The sequence below is a fragment of the Hemitrygon akajei genome, chromosome 8, assembly GCF_048418815.1.
Source record: "Hemitrygon akajei chromosome 8, sHemAka1.3, whole genome shotgun sequence".
Taxonomy (NCBI): Eukaryota; Metazoa; Chordata; class Chondrichthyes; order Myliobatiformes; family Dasyatidae; genus Hemitrygon; species Hemitrygon akajei.
In genome coordinates this window covers 55,505,221-55,522,888 of record NC_133131.1, presented here as the reverse complement: position 1 = coordinate 55,522,888, position 17,668 = coordinate 55,505,221, and positions in this window count along the sequence as shown.

Sequence of the window (17,668 nt, the reverse complement as noted above, 5' to 3'; positions counted from 1 at the left end):
TATGTACGGTGACTTCGTCTTTCTACTATTCTGCTGCGGTATCCGCACTGTTCCTGAGCACAGATGCTACCATCGGCTGAAAAGTGTTTCCGGAATGGAGGATTCAGGCATCTGATTGTTTCATTTTCATTTTCCGTACTTTGATCGAAGTGATTTTTCTTTTGTCAATTACGTTGCTTCAGATATTGACAATGTTTCATAATTTCACCTCGCTAGGCTTTCTGAAGTGATGTGGTCTCTGCTTTTCTAGGTCCGAGTCTCTATCAGTGCAGACACTTCGACCTTATAACAACGTGGCAGCATATTTAAATGATTATTCAGTCTATTTTCGACACGTAGGTCTGTTCTTCTGTATGTCAGTAAACGAGAACTCGTGCTTTATATCTCATTGACTCCACTTTGTCAGCGCTACAAATAATCCCGTCAGCTCTTTCACCTCTAATAATGGAAATGGTGTTGTTTGCAGGAGCGATCGACGGTTCTCCCATACGTGAGTCGTGGAACTCGGATTCCTCGCTTTAGACTGTCGGGAGGTTGCCAACCCGCTGAAACTCACATCCGTCCTCCAGCCAGAGTGCAGCGACCGAGACCACACACATTGGATTCCCGCTTCGGTATAGCATCGGGAAGAATGGGGGCATTCAGGGATTTGCTGCTGACCACATTTCTACTTTGTTTCCAAATTTCTTGTAGTTAATTTAACGGCGATTGTGATCCTCTCTCCGGGAAAATGCATCACCCGTTTTCTGGTTTGAAGGGCAACAGAGGATCTGATGGTGGTTATCGTTGTCGCTTTAGTGGAACAGACCAAAAATACCTATAATTATTCTACTTATATTTCTTTTTTTTTCTCAAATTTCATGCAGTCAACTTAACAGCGATTGTGATTCTATCTCGGGGAAAATGCGGACTCTCCAAATGCATCACCCGTTATCTGGTTGGAATGGCAACAGCGGATCTGATGGTGGTTATCGTTGTTGCTTTAGTGGAACAGACCAACAATATCTACATTTATTCCAGAACCCTGCTCATCACTCCTGTATGTGCTCTGACACTTGTATTTCGGGTCGTAACAACGGACTGTTCTGTTTGGTTTACGGTCAGTTTTACCTTTGATCGCTTCATCGCAATTTGTTGCCGGAAGCTGCGGGAACGATACTGCACTGAGAGAACAGCAACGGTGGTTATCGTGACCGTGGTTATAGTGAGCTGCGGGAAATGCTTCCCGTTTTACTTTGCCATTGAACCTTACGTCATCATTGATAACATACCATGGCGGTGCACCGGCACATATGAATACGTTACTTCACCTGTGTGGAGAGGATACGAGTTACTGGACAGTATGTTAACACCATTACTACCAATCGGATTAATCCTAGTTTTTAACGGATTAACCGTAAGATATATCGTTGTGGCAAATAGAATCCGCAGAAGGCTTCAACACAGCAGCGACAATCAGAAAGATGCCGAGGTGGAAAAACGCAGAAAATCGATGATTTTGCTGTTTTCTATATCAGCTAATTTCATATTATTTTGGATGCCCTATGTAGCCCATTCCCTGAAATGGCAAACTCAAAACTATTTTTATGAGGACAGATATTTGAGTTCCCCGGTATACATCCTACAACAATTTGGGAACATGTTGCAAATTCTCAGCATGTGTACCAATACTTGTATCTATACACTGACACAGAGGAAATTCAGAGAAGAGCTGAGGAATGGCATAAAGTATGTGTTTACATTAAATGACCATCTGTGTAGATAACACCCGCGCCTAATGGCAATTCACCGGAGTTTTCAAATAAAGCCGCTTTATAATAACAGTTTTGGCAAATATGTCATAAATGCAAACAATCATATGCCTGGTCATCCAGAAGTTGCAGAATTCGCGGAAGATTGCTGACTTCATACAGTTCAGGTAGGTATCAATATAAACATTCAAAGCTGCTGGTGTGATTGTTACACAGGTTGAAGTATGTTCCAATTCTATCACAAACACTCGACTGTCACAAGGGGAGGAATGGCTGCAGGACTTCTCGTGTTTTAGATGTTGAAAAATGGACAGGGTCGTGTAACAGAGTGTAAAGGGAGTGCGATGGCAAATCAGGGATAGTACTGCAGATGCTGAAAGGGAGAATAACGTGGAGGGTTCGTTGTTAGTAGATTCTGAGACGAACACAGAGACGTGAAGCACTATTTGGAGTACTGGACAGATCCGACTACCAGATTAACAATGAAAACGCAAACGGAACACGGAGGAACCGATCGGGAAGCGGAACCTGGACATGTGCATGTCATTGGAACGGAAAACTAAAACTTCCCTAATATTCTTTGGCATCTCCCTAGGGTGAAAGTTTTAGGTATGGCATAATTTCTCAGTTGTGTCCAGGAAGGATTCATGTCACTCTCAAAGGAAAAGTGGACTAGCGAACAGTCCATACCAGATCTAATATTAAAAAAGGAAACGGGTCAGGTGACAGATCTCTCCGCAGGTTAGCATTTCAGAAACATAGGGAGAAGTCCCCTCGATTTACCTTGCACAGAGATAGGACAAGGGAACATGAAATGTGTTTAATAAAAACACAAAATGCTGGCAGAACTCAGCAGGCCAGACAGCATCTATGGGAGGAGGTAGTGACGACGTTTCGGCCCGAAACGTCGTCACTACCTCCTCCCATAGATGCTGTCTGGCCTGCTGAGTTCTGCCAGCATTTTGTGTTTTTATTTATTTCCAGCATCTGCAGATTCACTCGTGTTGCTCATGAAATGTGTTTAATTGGGTGTCTGCGGTATGTGGTGCTACCTGACAGGAACTTGGGAAGGTAAATTAGGAAAAGGTGTACTCAGGGAAATGTGCAACCGATATCTGGAGTTTCTTTACGGAGCACTGACATGGGGTTCAGTATGGGTATGTCTCAGTGAGTCAGTGAATGGATGATGGTGTAAAGTAATCCTGGGTGACAAGAAAATTGGAACGATTCGAGAGGAAGAAAGAAAGATAAGGTTTTGGAAGAAAGGATTAGATAGGGTTATGGCGAATCACAATGCAGGCTAGAAAGAATGTTACAATGGACTGAGAAGAGTTAGAAGAGGACTTGAGAAGTCATTGGCGAGTTTCAGTGTGAAGAACAGGAGAAGTCTGGAGAAAGTGTGGGCAGATCAGAGGAAAGCTTGTGTCTGGAATCTAAGGAGGCGGTGCAGCTCCTTACTGAATACATTAATGAAAGTGAACACATCGAGAAAAGGCAGATATGCCAGAATATGCCGACCCTAATAAAGAGGATGCGCTGGAAATTTTGAAAACATTATGATAGATGATTCCCCGGCAGCAGAAGGGGTATACGGTAGTCAAGGTAATTTGGGACAGAAGGAAACGATTTTGCTGAGCGTTTGCACAGGATATTTGCGTCTTCGCTGGCCACAGATGGCTGGGGGTGGCAAATGCTACTCCTTTGTCAACGAAAAATAACTGGGAGACTCCTTTGTTTTATAGAGCAGTGAATCTTACGTCAGTACTGGGTAAACTATTGGAGAGGATTATTGAGGAGGAAATTAATGAGTATTTGTGTTGCAGGGTCGAGGCTGAGTACGAACCCAAGTGCAGGGCAGAGGCGCGGAGGCAGAATCTTGAGGCGTTAGCACTATCGTGAACGGGGAACTGGTATCCAGGAGAGTCTTTGCACGGAGACAAGGTTTCCATAGAGTATCCAGGAAATGATGTGGAACTTAGAACTGACAGTCCTAAGGAATCAGGAAACGAGGTTTGCTCACGCTAGAGTCGACCAACGAACTGGCAAAGCATGGCTGTGACGCCCGAGTTTTATCATATGTTCGCTAATGGGAGCCAGGTGTGCTGTAATTAGTGAAACTAGGAATGAATGGAAACCAGACGAGTGGATTGAGACCCAATTAAGGGGGTAATAGGAAGATGGGGAATTGCTAGACGGGAAAATGACAATACTTACCTCCCTGAACGGGAGCCTCCAGGCGATACTCCAGGCTCGTCTGGGTGGTCCCGATGGAAGTCTTGGATGAGGGAGTGGTCCAGGATGAAGGAGCAGGGACCCCAGGAACGCTCCTCTGGGTCGTAACCTTCCCAGTCAGCTAGGTGTAGGAGGACCCTGTCCCGCCAGCTCACATCTAGTAGCCGCCTGACGGTGTCGATGATCTGGGCGGTGTAGGTGCTTCGGTCAGAGGACACAAGGGGCTGATGGAAAGTGGTTTTAATTGAGAAACTTGAAAAGTAGGATGGATGTGCATTGATCTTGGTAGTTGCAGTCGGACTGATGTGGGGTTGATGATAAGTTCGACGTTGAAAGGTCCCAGGAAGCGAGGGGCGAGTTTCTTAGGCTCGTTCTAGAGAGGGATATCTTTGGATGAAAGCCACCACAACTGCCCCGGTCAATACTTGGCAATCCTCCTATTGCGATCGGCTGATCTGAGCAGGGTCATGCATGTGTCCTCCCAAACCTTTTGGCACCGATCAATATGGGCCTGAACAGCCGGCACCGCAATCTCATCTTCTTGCTCAGGCAACAGCGGGGGTTGGTACCATGGGTGCACTCGAAGGGAGACTTTCTGACGGCAGTACTAACCAGAGAATCGTGGGCGTACTCAACCCACGTGAGGTGGTCACTCAGGTAGTCGGGTTGTTGGTTATAATACACAACGTAGTGTCACCACCAAGTCCTGGTTGACCCGTTCCGTTTGCCCGTTCGTCTGGGGATGGAAGCCGGATGACAGGCTGACCGAGGCACCTAAGGCTTGACAGAAGGCCTTCCATACCTGCGAGATGAATTGGGGACCTCGATCGGAGACGATGTCCGCGGGGATTCCGTGGAGGTGGAAGACGTGGTAGACGAGAAGGTCTGCGGTTTCCTGAGCAGAAGGGAGTTTAGGGAGGGCTAAAAGGTGTACCATCTTTGAGAACCTGTCTAGCACCTATCTACCATGATGTTTCCGTGTGAAGGGGGTAGAGCAGTGACAAAATCTAGGGCGAAGTGCGACCAAGGACGACCAGGGACAGATAAGGGACGAAGTAATCCTGCAGATGGCTGATGAGAGGCTTTTCCATGGGCACAGATGGAACATGCAGAGGCATAGGAACGGGTATCCGTCTCCGTGGAAGGCCACCGAAATTGTCTTTTCAGGGGAGCCAGTATCCGATCACTCCCGGGGTGGCAGGCGAACCGAGATATGTGCCGCCACCGGAGAACCTGAGATCTAACGGAATCAGACACAAAAAGGCGACCAGCGGGTCCATTGCCGGGGTCAGGGTCATCCCCTTGGGCTTCCTTTACTATGAACTCAGTCTCCCAATTGAGCGTTGCCACCGCACAAGATGATGGGAGAATAGTCTCTGGGCTGGAAGTGTCCTCCTGGGAGTCGTATTGGCGGGAGAGTGCGTTCAGCTTCCTGTTCCTGGACCCTGGACGGTGTGTGAGGGAAAACTTGAACCGTCCAAAAAATAATGCCCAAAGGGCCTGGCGGGAGATCAAAAGTTTGGCGGTCTGAATATAACCCAGGTTCTTATGATCAGTCCATACAATAAACAGGTGTTCCGCCCCCTCCAGCCGGTGCCTCCACTCGTACAATGCTAGCTTGACCGCCAGTAGTTCCCGATTCCCCACGTCGTAATTCCGTTCGGCGGGGGACAGTCGGCAAAAAAAGAAGGCACCGGGATGAAGCATTTCGCCCGGACTAGATCGTTGGGATAGGACTGCTCCTACCCCGGAATCGGCAACGTCAACCTCAACAATGAATTGACGGGAGTGGCCGGTTGGACCAGGATGGGAGCGGTTGTGAGTCGCCTCTTTAGGTCAGTGAATGCCGAATCAGCCTCGGAGTCTCAACAAAAAGGTGTGGCAGGCGAGGTAAATTGGGTAAGGGGCGCCGCCACCCAATTGTAATCCTTGATAACTCGGCGTTAATGTTTTGCAAACCCCAAAAACCGCTGAAGTTGCTTGCTGGTCGTGGGTCTGTCCCATTCTTCCACCGCCCGGATCGTCTCGGGGTCTGCCCTCACCTGCTCCCTCACGATGATGTAGCCCAGGAAGTGGACTGAAGGGACATGGAACTCACATGTCTCTGCTTTCAGAAATAACTTGGACTCCCACTGTCTCTGGAGGGACTAGACAGATATGGTGAATGTGCTTCTGGGGGCTGCTGGAAATTATTAAGATGTCATCTATGTAAACGAACACGAAGCGATTAATAAAGATTTTCAGCACATCATTAACTAGGGCTTGAAAAACAGCAGGGGCATTGGTGAGGCCAGCGACATGATCAAGTATTCGAAGTGGCCCAAAGGTGTATTAAAGGCCGTCTTCTGCTCGTCTCCGTCCCTCATCCTGACTAGACGGTAGGCGCTATGAAGGTCCAACTTCGAGAAGATGGTGGCTCCGTGAAGTGGTTCAAATGTCGAGTTAATGAGGGGTAGTGGGTACTTCTTTTTAACTGTTACGCTGTTTAGGCGTCGGTAATCAATATAGGGGTGAAGCAACTATTCTTTCTTTTCTACAAAGAAACCGGCGCCCACTGGGGAGATGCGCTGAATAAGTTCGACGTCCGCTTTGAGGCGGAAAATGACGTGGCGACGAGGAAGTCCACCAAATAACCAGGTTCTGTGTCTCACCGTGCCGATGTGAGAAGAACCCTGTACAGGGACAACCCACGGAAGGCTGCTGGACCAGACATCATTCCTGGTAGAGTGCTCAGAGGATGTGCAGACCAACTAGCAGATGTTCTCACTAAAATCTTCAACATCTCCCTGAACAGCGCCACCGTTCCAACGTGCTTCAAGGTCGTCACCATCGTCCCGTGCCGAAGAAGTATTCAGTGTCCTGCCTAAATGACTACAGTCCCCTTACACTCACATCCATCATCATGAAGTGTTTCGAGAGGCTCGTCATGAGGCATAGCAAGACCCTGTTGCCCCCCTCACTGGACTTCCTGTAGTTTGGGTACAGCCCCAACCGTTCAACAGATGACGCCATTGCCATCACCCTCCACCTGGCCCTAACCCACCTGGACAGAAAAAGACACGTACGTTCGGATGCTGATCATAGACTTCAGTTCAGCATTGAACACAATCATCCCTCAGAAACTGATTAGAAAGCTGAGCCTACTGGGCCTGAACACCTCCCTCTGCAACTGGATCCTAGATTTCCAGACTGGGAGACCTCTGTCAGTCCGGATCGGGAGAAGCATCTCCAGCACCATCACACTAAGCACGGGTGTCCCCCAGGGCTGTGTGCTCAGTCCACTGCTGTTTACTCTGCTGACCCACGACTGTGCTGCAACACACAGTTCGAACTACATCATCAAGTTCGCCGATGACACGACCGTGGTGGGTCTCATCAGCAAGAACGACAAGTCAGCTTACAGAGGGGAGGTGCACCGGCTAACGGACTGGTGCAGAGCCAACAACCTGTCTTTGAATGTGAACAAAACAAAAGAGATGGTTGTTGACTTCATGGACTTCATGGAGCAACCACTCCCCGCTGAACATCGACGACCCCTCGGTAGAGATAGTTAAAAGCACCAAATTTCTTTGTGTTCACCTGACGCAGAATCTCACCTGGTTCCTCAACACCAGCTCCATAGCAAAGAAAGCCCAGCAGCGTCTCTACTTTCTGCGAAAGCTGAGGAAAGTCCATCTCCCACCCCCCATACTCATCACATTCTGCAGGGGTTGTATTGAGAGCATCATGAGCAGTTGCATCACTGCCTGGTTCGGAAATTGCACCATCTCGGATCGCAAGAATCTGCAGCGAATAGTGAGGTCAGCTGAGAAGTTCATCGGGGTCTCTCTTCCCGCCATCACGGACATTTATACTACACGCTCCATCCGCAAAGCAAACAGCATCATGAAGGACCCCACGCACCCCTCACACAATCTCTTCTCCCTCCTGCCGTCTGGGGAAAGGCACCGAAGCATTCGGGCCCTCACGACCAGACTATTTAACAGTTTCTTCCCCCAAACTATCAAACTCCTCAATACCCAGAGCCTAGACTGACACTTTACTGGCCTATTGCCCTGTTTATTATTTACTGTAGTGCTTGCACTGTTTTGTGTACTTTTTGCAGTCCTGGGTAGGTTTGTAGTCTAGTGTAGTTTTTTTTTCTCTCTCTCTCTCTGTTGTTTTTTACGTAGTTCAGTCTAGTTTTTGTACTGTGTCATGTAACACCATGGTCCTGAAAAACGTTGTCTCATTTTTACTATGTACTGTACCAGTAGTTATGGTCGAAATGACAATAAAAGTGACTTGACTTGACTTTACTTGAAGGCCGAATAATGCCTGCCGCGAGGGACTAACTAATGTAAACACAAAGTACACTGCAGATGCTGGAGTCAAAGCAACACATACAACAAGCTGGAGGAACTCAGCATGTCGGGCAGCATCCGTGAGGCCAAACTCAGGTTGGAGGAACAACACCTCATTTACAGTCTGGGTAGTCTCCAGCCCCTTGGCATGAACATCGAATTCTCCAACTTCCGGTCATTCCCTCCCCCTTCCTTAAGCCATCCCAGTTTCACTCTGCCTCCTCCAGCTGCCTATCACCTCTCTCATGATTTCGCTTTCTTCTACTACCCATAGTGCTTTCACCTTTCATTCCTTCTTCACCTTCCCTGGTTGTCCCCTCCCTGCTTCCCCTCCCCCACCCCTTGATCTTACCTCTTACTGGTTTGTCACCTGGCACCTACCAGCCTTCTACTTCCCACCCTCCCCCCCCCCCACCTTCTTTATAGGGCCCCTGCCCCATCCCTCTTCAGTCCTGACGAAGGGTCTCGGCCCGAAACGTTGACCGCTCGTTTCCACGGATGCTGCCCGACCTGCTGTGTTCCTCCGGCGTATTCTCCGTGTGACTAACTAATGTATTTCTCCATGGCCTCTCTCTCCGGTTGGGACAAGTTATAAAGACGACTAGAGGGTAACGAGGCCCCGGGGAGAAGATCGGTAGCGCAATCATACCGGCAGTGCAGAGGCAGGGAAAGGGCCCTTTGTTTGCTGAATACACGTCCCAGGTCGTGGTATTCTGTGGGGACTCCGGACAAGTCGAGAGGTTCCAAGACAGGCGGGGTCGCGGTATTCTCCCTAGGGGACGGAGCCAAATGCAGACAGGTGGCGTGGAAAACGGGCTCCAGTTGACTATCCTCCCGGTAGACCAGTCGATGTAGGGGTTGTGGTGGTTCAGCCAGGGATATCCTAGAACTACAGGGGCCTGAGGAGAATGGATGAGATTACATCGTACCTCCTCTTGATGGTTTCCAGACAAAATCAAGGTCAGTGGTGGCGTACATGTGGTAACCCGAGCCAGCAGTTTTCTGTCCACCGCCCAGGCATCGAGGCTTAACGGCTCCTGAGGTATTCCGGCCTGGGAGGCTATGTCCTCTTCCAGCAGATTTCCCTCGTCATCGGAATCCAGCAAGGCGGATAGGGACAGAGACTGTTGTCGATAGTTCACGGTACCCGGGATCTGCATGCGTGTCTGGGGACCGAAGGGAGTGTCGTTCGGTTCGCCCCGATATCTTTTCTACTGGTGAGCGCACCCTTTTGGCCGCAGAGGACAGGTTTCCAGGAAATGTACTGGATAGCGGCAATAGTAACAATCCCCAGCTCTCCGCCTCTGAAGTCGTTCGGAAGGGGAGAGATGGTTCCGTCCCAGCTGCATTGGCTCCTCCACAAGGGTAGTGGGGACGGTTGGAGCACGAGCGGCTGGGGAATCGAGGCTGGTTGAAGATGGTAGGGTGGGACGTGGGCTTACCCGGGGAGCGGGGCGACTGGTCTTTTCTCTCATACGCTCTTGAAGTCGATTATCTAGCCTGGTGACTAGAGAGATCAGAAAGTCCAAGCTGTCCGCGTCATCCCTCGCTGCCCGTTCATATTTTATCTTATCTGAGAGGCCCTGTGGGAATACTTCCCGTAGTGCCTCGTCACTCCACTCAGAGTCTGCAGCTAATGTTCGTAACTCAATGGAGTATTTTGCTACGCTTCGCGAATCCTGACAGAGAGTTAATAACAGTAGGCAGCGTCCTTACCGCGAATGGGCTGTTCAAAGACGTTCCTCATTTCGGAGACAACGGAGGGGAAGGAGGAACAGACCTCCAGTCGGTTGTATCAGATTGTGGTGGCCCATGCCAAGGCACCCCCTCGTAACAGCCCCATGAATTATGCAATCTTTGATCTGTCCGAGGTGTACTTACGTGGCTGTTGCTCAAAGACCAAACAGCATTGTAATAAGAAGGCCCGACACTTCTCTAGGTCTCCGGCGTGGGGTTCCGGTTCGGGTACATACGGCTCTCGAGGGGTTTGTATTGCTAATCCAAGCAAGGGGCGTAGCCATCCCAGGCTGTGCAGGTTGGTCAATCGGGGTTCTTGGAAGGGACGGAGTAAGGGAAGCAGATACCCGGTCAACCTGCTCACTGACCTTCCTCACACTCGTGGACAGCGCTCGAAGGTTTTCTGTGACCTCTCTGAGCAGTTGGTTGTGGGCGCCCAGTAAGTAGCCCTGGCTGGTGAGGGCCTGTTGCACGGGGTCCGTGTCCGCTGAGTTCATTCTTGGCCAGTTCGTTCTGTTGCATGGACGAGGCTGAGGACGAAGCCAATTGCAGGACACAGGTGCGGAGGCAGAGTCGTGAGGCTTTAGCACCGTCGCCAACGGGGAGCCGGTATCCAGGAGAGTCTTTGCACGGAGACAAGGTTTACATAGATTATCCAGGAAATGATGCGGATCTTAGAACTGAAAGTCCTAAGGAATCAGAAAACGAGGTTTACTCACACTAGAGTTGACCAACGAACTGGCAAAGCATGGCTGTGTCGCCCGAGTTTTATCCCATGTTCGCTAATGGGAACCAGGTGTACAGTAATTAGTGGAACTGGAGATGATTGGAAATCAGACGAGGGGATTAAGGCCCAGTTAAGGAGGTAATAGCAAGATGCGAAACTGCCAGGGGAGACCATGACACCTGCACTGACTGGAATTTAGAAGAATGCGGTGGAATCTCAGTGTAACCTACCGAATGTTGAAAGGACGAGGATGGAGAGGATGTTGAGGGAGGTATCCAGAACTAAAGGGCACAGCTGCAAAACTGAAGGCCTTTGAGAACGCAGGTAAGGATGATTTTTCTTTCAGCCAGAGAGTCGTGAATCTGTGGAATGTTTTGCCAGAGAGGGCGGTGGAGATCGAGTCCGTGCGTATATTTAATGTGGAAGTTGATAGCTTCCTGCCGAATGGTTTCGGCCCGAAACGTCAACTGCACATTTTTCCTCATAGATGCTGCCTGGACTGCTGAGTTGCTCCAGTCTGCGTTGATAGTTTCCTGAACGGTCAGGACAGCAAAAGATTTAGCAAAGAAGGCAGGTGTATGGGTTTGAGTGGGATCCGGGATCAGCCATGAATGGAATGGCGAGCAGACTCGATGGACTGCTTTTCTGTCTTATGGTCTTGTGCTCTAATCTCTTAATAACCTTGCCTATTTTATCCAGCATTATTCTTGACTTTAACGTGACCATTTTGCCACGTATGTCTTCTTAAGAGCTTCAGACTTGTCCAGTGTCCTTTTCCAATGTAAAATTTGCACCTGTAATTAGTGTCCGCACGATTTAACTATTGGCCTTGAATGTCTGTTCTATGATCTCTATCTAACGTCCTATAAACCTGCAGCACGATGGTCGTTGGTCTCAAAAGACTTCCACACTGACACATCAGCCACTTGGACAGTCTCATTCCAAGATCACAAGTCTCGATCACAGGTGATCGCGAGCAACCATTTGATTTTCAGTACCATCAACATCTAACTTCACAAAGCTTTCTGGGAGGTACTTAACGCAATTTACCCAATCTAAATCACCAGTACTTCGACAGACCCAGGCAATTTTGTGAAGATAATTTCACCAAGCATTACACCAAATTATTATTTGTTCACCAATCTGTGACTTCACAATATATATTCCAGAAAGCTCACCTCTGTCCCAGGACACTGACGGACTACTACCGATGTACCACTGAGAGCATACTCACAAACTGCATCTCAGTGTGGTATGGCAATTGTCCCGTATCGGACCGCAAAGCACTCCAGCGGGTGGTAAAAACTGCCCAGCGGAATATTGGCATCAAATTTCACACCATTGAGAATATCTAATATAAACGCTGAATGGGCAGGGCGAAAAATATTATCAAATATGCATTTCACCCTAACCATGAAATTTTTACTCTCCTCCTATCCGGTAGGAGATTCAGGAGCCTCTGTTCCCGCACAAGCAGGCACAGAAAGAACTTCTTCCCTGAGGCTGTGACCCTGCTGAACCTCACATCACAGCGCTAAGTAGTATTGCACCCATATTGTACTATCTCAGTACTTTTATATTTGTGTGCTGTAGCACTTACTTTTTATTTGCAGTTATTTTGTAAATAACACTATTCTTTGCATTTCTGGTTAGATGTTCATTGCATTTCATTTGGGTTTGTATCTGCACTCGGCACAATGACAATTACATTGAATCTAATCTAATCTATTCTAAACTAATGTGTTACAAACCTGTGGGTATCTTGCACCTGTCACGTGACCGTGATGTAATTGAGGCTATGCTGGACAAGAGGTCATGGTCTTGTGATGATGGAGTGACGTCATTTTCCCGCCAGTGAGAGGTCATGTGATAGTTTTTTTCAACAGGGTATAAAAGAACACCCCCACCCTGTGACGTGGGCAGTTCGTGGCAGAATTCGCCACTGACTCCATGTTGCTGCGTATTCTGATATTATGACGCAGTTTCGTTTAAAAGTGGAGTATTACTTTCTGTTTTAAGTCCCAAAGCTTATTGCCGGCAGTTTCACTATAATACTGCCAATTTGGTCAGTGGAGAGTGAAGATTTTCTCTCTCTCTTTCAATCTTTTTATTAATATTAATAACAAGTACAAAATACAATTGCTATATTAATAAAGGGATTACAAACATACAAATTCCCATTGCACATGAAAGAATACATAAGCAATGATTACAGTATAAATGAGTTTTCCCAAAACATGAACCATACAGTATACATATGAACAAGGTAAATCTAGGTATTTCATAATATATGATATAAGAAAAAGAAAAAAGAGAAAAAAAAGTCTGCAAAATTAGCTAAACTACTAATCTAATAGCTAATAAAGAAGAAAAAAGAAGCAAAAAAAGAAAAGAAAAGAAAAACTAGAAAAAGTAAAAAAGGGCTGTTTATAATATCTCACAATAATACATAATCATCAGTGTCGTCAACTCCGATCCTCTCAACATAAATAAGATTAAAGCTGGAAAATCAAATAAGCTTGGAACAGGGTCATATTACATCATATGAAAATATTGAATAAATGGTCTCCATATCTTTTCAAATTTAATAGAAGTATCGAATACACCACTTCTAATTTTTTCTAAATTTAAACATAACATAGTTTGAGACAACCAATGAAATACAGTGGGAGGATTCATTTCCTTCCAATTCAACAAAATAGATCTTCTAGCCATCAGAGTAAGAAATGCAATCATTCGACAGGCGGAAGAAGATAAATGAAGTGAGTCCATCATTGGTAAACCAAAAATTGCGGTTATAGGATGGGGTTGTAAATCGATGTTCAATACCGCAGAGATAATATCAAAAATATCTTTCCAATATTTTTTCAAAAGCGGACATGGCCAAAACATACGAGTTAAAGACGCGGTTTCAAACTGACATCTATCACAAATAGGATTTATATAAGAATAAAACTGAGCTAATTTATCCTTGGACATATGGGCCCTATGTACAACCTTAAATTGTATTAATGAATGTTTAGCACATATAGATGATGTATTAACTAATTGAAGAATTCTATCCCAATTCTCAATAGGAATAATAAGATTAAGCTCTCTTTCCCAATCATTTTTTGTCTTATAAAGGGGCTCCGAACGTATCTTCATAATTATATTATAAAGTTTTGATATAAGCCCTTTTTGAAAAGGGTTTAATTCAAACAAACTCTCCAAAATATCTGAAGACACCAAATTTGGAAACGTAGGAAGTACCGTACTTAAAAAATGCCTAATCTGTAAATATCTAAAAAAAGTGAAATCTAGGCAAATTATATTTATTAGATAATTGCTCAAAAGACATAAAACAATTGACCAAAAATAAATCAGAAAATCTTAGTAATCTCCTAGTTTTCCAAGCCAAAAAAGCTTGGTCTATAATTGAAGGGTGGAAAAAGCAATTAGATACAATAGGCATATTTAAAACGAATTGATTCAACCCGAAAAATTTCCGAAATTGAAACCATATACGTCAAGTATGTTTAACTATCGGGTTGTCAATTCGTTTCGGCGATTTAGAAAGAGCAAAAGGGAGAGAAGTCCCTAAAATAGAACCCAGAGCATAACCTGGTACCGATTTAATTTCCAAACTCACCCAATGAGGGCCAAAAGATCCATCCCAGTCTTTCAACCAACATAACAAGTATCTAATATTAACTGCCCAATAATAAAATCTGAAATTAGGTAATGCCAAACCACCTTCCTTCTTAGTCTTCTGTAAGTATATTTTACCTAACCTGGGATTTTTATTCTGCCATATGTATGAGGAAATTTTTGAATCAACATTAGTAAAACAAGATTTCGGAATAAAAGTTGGTACCGCTTGAAAAATATATAAAAACTTAGGTAAAATAACCATCTTAATAGCATTAATCCTACCTATCAGAGATAAAGATAATGGTGACCACTTAGTAAACAAGCATTTAATCTGATCAATTACGGGTAAAAAATTAAACCTAAATAATTCTTTATGGTTTTTTGTGATTTTAATCCCTAAGTAAATAAAAGGGTCATTAACTAATTTAAAAGGTAAGTTTCCATAAATTGGGACCTGTCTATTCAAAGGAAACAATTCACTCTTATTAAGATTTAACTTATACCCAGAAAACTCACTAAATTGAGCCAACAATGATAGAACTGCTGGAATACATTTCTCAGGGTTAGAAATGAATAATAATAAATCATCTGCGTACAAAGATAACTTATGAATATCTGTCCCACGATTAATACCCGAAACATCCTGTGATTCTCTGATGGCAATTGCCAAAGGTTCTAAAGCAATGTTAAATAGGAATGGGCTAAGAGGACAGCCTTGTCTAGTGCCCCGAAATAAACGAAAAAAGGGAGATCTTTGATTATTAGTAAACACCGAGGCTACTGGAGTGTGATAAATCAGTTTAATACAGGAAATGAATGTCGGACTAAAATTAAACTTCTCCAAACATAAAATAAGTAAGGCCATTCAACTCTATCAAATGCTTTCTCCGCATCTAATGAAATAACACATTCTGAAGTGCTATGTGAAGGAGTATAAACAATATTCAGTAATCACCTAACATTGAAAAAAGAACAGCGATTTTTAATAAAACCGGTTTGATCTTCCGAAATAATTTGGGGTAATACCTTCTCCAGCCTGGATGCCAGTAACTTGGAAAAGATCTTGGAGTCTACATTCAATAAAGATATTGGTCTATAGGATGCACAGTCAGCAGGATCTTTATCTTTCTTCAGTATTAAAGAAATGGAAGCTCTATAAAAAGATTGTGGCAAATTCCCCAATATAATTGCTTCTTCAAAAACCCTGCATAACCAAGGAGAAAGAGTAGCGGAAAAACATTTAAAAAATTCTACTATATACCCGTCTGGACCTGGTGCTTTCCCAGAATTCATTGAGGAAATAACCCCTTTAATTTCTGCATCCGTAATAGGAGTATCTAATATTGAAAGATCATCGGATGATAATTTTGGAAAATTCAATTTCCCAAGAAAATCACACATGGTATTATGATCCTGAGGGAATTCAGATTGATACAGGGAGGTATAAAAGTCTTGAAATTACTTATTTATCTCATCATGGTTAACTGTCAAATCCCCATTCTGCTGACGAATCTTAGTGATTTGACGTTTAACCAAAACATTCTTCAACTGACTAGCTAACAGTTTGCCCGATTTATCACTATGTATATAAAAATCTGATCTGGTATTCATTAATTGATTTTCAATCGGAGATGTAAGTAATAAACTATGTTCCGTTTGAAGTTCAACCCTTTGTTTGTAAAGCTCCTTACTAGGAGTGATCGAATATTTCTTGTCAATCTCTTTAATTTTATCAACCAATAAAAGAGTTTCCTTCTTAATGCGTTTTCTCAGACCAACAGAGTAAGAGATAATCTGTCCACGTATATACGCTTTAAAAGTGTCCCAAAGTGTTCCACAAGAAATATCATCCGTGGAATTAGTTGAGAAGAAGAAATCGATCTGTTCCTTCATAAATTTAATAAAGTCCGGATCTTGCAGTAAGGTAGAGTCAAATTGCCATTGTCTAACATTAGAAGCTGTATCCGTAAATTTAATAGAAAGTTTTAATGGAGCATGGTCAGAGATAGCTATAATATCATAATTACAACCAATTACCGATGGAATAAAACAAGAGTCAATAAAAAAATAATCAATTCTCGAATAAGAAAGATAAACTTGTGAGAAAAAAGAAAACTCTTTGTCGTTAGGATGCCGAAATCTCCAAATATCAAAAACTCCATTATCAGTCAAAAGGGAGTTAATACAAGTGGCCGACTTATTGGGTAAAGTCTGAATACATATAGATTAGTCCATCAAAGGATTTAAACAACAATTAAAGTCACCACCCATTATTAACTTATATTCATTTAGATTAGGTAAAGAAGTAAATAAGGACTTTAAAAAATCAGGACAATCCACATTTGGAGCATAAACATTCACCATAGCAACCTTTTTATTACAAAGTAAACCCGTCATTAACAAAAATCTACCATTCGGATCCGAAAGGATATCGTGTTGAACAAATGCAATAGAGGAGTCAATAAAAATTGAAACTCCCTTTACTTTGGCATTCGAATTCGAATGATACTGTTGACCCCGCCAAGACCTAAAAAAGCGATATTTGTCCTCCTTCCTCACATGAGTTTCTTGTACAAAAATTATATGAGCATTAAGTCTTTGGAATACTTTGAAAATCTTCTTTCGTTTAATCGGATGGTTTAAACCATTAGTATTCCAAGACACAAAATTAGTTGTCTGAGCCATGCTTCTAAGATCAACCCTTTGGTATAAAAAGGGTTAGCCAAATTATAAACTCATGCACCCGGAAGAGGAACAAAAATAAAGAGCGGACCCTGAAGTGACGACATCGTAGACATATTTGAAGTTCAAAAACAGCCCAAATGAAAAAAACTAAAACAAACTGGTAAAAGAAAAATAAAATTAGAAAACAGACCATCCCCCACCCCCACAACAAAAAGAAAAAAAGCCAAAATATGGCTAGAAAAAGGAAAAAATGATACTAATTCTACCCCCATATCAGCGGAAGACCACTCCGTATATAAAGGATATATATAAAAAAAGCCACCCCGACTTTAAAAATTATGATCACTATACTAAAACCACACATCTTAATATACTTAGTTATTAAAAGAGTGTATAATCACTAAAAGCTTATAAATCGGGTTATAACCCAAACAAATCAAGAAATATTTAAACTATGATAAGCGATGCATTATAGGAAGAAGACGAGAGAAGAAAAAATAACGCCATCTTAAACAAAACCAAGAATATTTTTCCAAAAAACGACCATCTTAATAAAAAAA